The sequence below is a fragment of the Phragmites australis genome, chromosome 9 (genome assembly GCF_958298935.1).
Source record: "Phragmites australis chromosome 9, lpPhrAust1.1, whole genome shotgun sequence".
Classification (NCBI taxonomy): domain Eukaryota; kingdom Viridiplantae; phylum Streptophyta; class Magnoliopsida; order Poales; family Poaceae; genus Phragmites; species Phragmites australis.
In genome coordinates, this window is record NC_084929.1 from 5209900 (window position 1) to 5212289 (window position 2390).

Sequence of the window (2390 nt, forward strand, 5' to 3'; positions counted from 1 at the left end):
GCTGGGAGCATGGAGATTTTTCCGTTGGTGCCTGGCGTTGGTTGACGGGCTCGCTCGATCTTTCTGGACACTGGCCGGACCGAGCATTTGCTGGCGGTAGCACTGGCATCGGGGCCCTCCTGGCAGCGAGTGGAACTGGCAGCATAGGAACCAAACGCGTTGAGAGCTCGCCGTTTCTTTCACGCTTAGTATATGATATTGATGGGGCTGGGGCAAAGTAAAAGTGCTCTTTTTATATTTATTAACTCTATCAAGGAAGAGATACAACTATATAAGAGTTTTTCTCTGGCCTCTTAACAGAGATATACATAGCCTAGATACAAAACACATCAAAGACGCACTTGAAAGAAAAAGTATTGCTGAACAGTGAGCTGCCTCATTGCCTCAAGTATTTATCACTGGAGATATACTACTAAATTTAGTAGACACAGCTCTTTTTTTTCCTGAACTTGATGCCACAATTTATCACCGGAGATAAACTCTACACTACTAGTATCAGTTGATCCTCATGTCAGTTTCATTTCGCAAAAGTAGGCTTTTCTTTTCTTCACAGCTTTCGATCTTCCCAATCTGACTTGACACTTCTAATTCTTCATGGCAAACCGATATATGTGATTCATCACAAATTACACACACATTCATCTCTAACTTCATCTCCAAAATTACCATCAAAGATGACCTACATCGAGTTCATGCCGAGTCATAATGTGATTTCAGAACCCTCTGCCTCTTGCTCCTAGAGTTGCAACCGTACACCATCTCCGGGAACGCAGCCATGCCCATCGCCTGCCTGACAGCCTCCTCCAGAGCCTCCAGTCCAGCACTCGTCACATCGCTCTCCTCTTTACGCAGTATCAAATTACACTGCGCCCTGCCTCCAATGGAAGCCATGTCTGCTCTCAGCGCCCTCAGCCTCAGGCCACGGAACGCTCCGGCGAGGTCGGCGACGAGGCCCGGCCGGTGGCCACAGCTGACTGAGGCCCTGATGTAAATTGTTCGCCCGTCGCCAGTGTAGCAGCCGACGGCGATGCCGTTGGCCTCTGCAGGTATGGGCGTTGGCTGTGTGGTTGTTTCGGCTGCTTTCCTCTTCAGGTCATTCAGTTGGTTGACCACCGTGGCTAGCAAGGAGGCCTTGTCCATCTGCTCATGGGCAGACAATAACATTGCTGTTAATTATTTGAGATGCAGTACCTTCTCTTGCTCAAGGCTTGCACAAACCGATTATATACAAAAATTAAGAGTTAAATTGTAAAGTTGAAAACTCTGAATTTAAAAGTTCACAGGCAGCTTCATTTCAAATTCAGTAATCGATTGTGTTTTGTCAGACTTATTGTTAATTTGTCTGAAAAGTGATGGTGATAACTGATTGGTTTCAAGATCTAGACTTTTGTCAGATGCAAACTCTATTACTTAATTAATTCAACTATAAATCAGATACAATATTAACTTGCCAGGCTGTTATTGTTGTAACAAAATTCTGACACGGCATGAAGCGCAGAGTTCATACAGACCTGCCTAGCATCAGGGATCATTCTCCTCAGAGTTGTCAGATGGGCATTGATCCTCTCCCGCCGGCGCCTCTAGGCCTCGCTATGGATCTTCAGGACCCGCGCCTCCGTCGTGCTCCTCCCCGACGACGACGACAGCTCCGGCGCGGCCGGTGGCGGCACAGCCGCGCGTCCGTACACCGAAGGAAGAGCACAACCACCATGGTGCAGATGCAGGTGCTGCTCTTGCTGCTTCCCTTCTTGGAACGGTTGGCATGTGGGTATCCTAAAGCACCATTGGCTCCTCACCAGTGACAGTGAGACGACCCTCAATGCTGCAAGAAATGCCAACCTCATTGTGATGAAACAAACTACAAAATACAAATAAATCCCTTGAAAGTTGAAACTACATGAACAAGAACATTAAAGATGAGACAAACTGATGGATGGATAAGGATAATTGTTAAGTTGATAGGATAGGAGTGGCAATCTCCTTACCTCTGAGAGGCTGAACTGTCGGTGCAAGAAGAGTAAGTGTGGTGAAGGAAGCGAAGAGGCCAAAGCCCAAAGGCTACTTAAACTATTTCAACGTGCAAGAAGAACAGCAACGGCGTATGTCCACAACTTCATTTCTAGGGTAGATGAATATGTATGCTTGTGTTTTGTGAGTGAGACGATCATCTCATGATATATATATTTGATCTGTGCATGTGTGGTACTGCTGACCAACTATCCTAGGAAAATGCAAGTCCACACGAACTTGTGACTGTATGGGTTATTGTCTCAGCCTTCCATCTATTCTACCTGATATTCATCCATCAATTGATTTTTCTTATTTACCATATAATTTTCTTATTACTTCAGGTGATACCTGATATTCAGACGATTTTTTTTTAATTGTGG

The 2390-nt window shown here is 45.6% G+C and overlaps 1 pseudogene; it reads right to left on the bottom strand.

Moving 5' to 3' along the window:
* Positions 1 to 590: 590 nt before the first annotated feature.
* Positions 591 to 1942, bottom strand: LOC133927940 (transcription factor bHLH51-like; annotated as a pseudogene).
* Between the last annotated feature and the right edge of the window lie 448 nt (positions 1943 to 2390).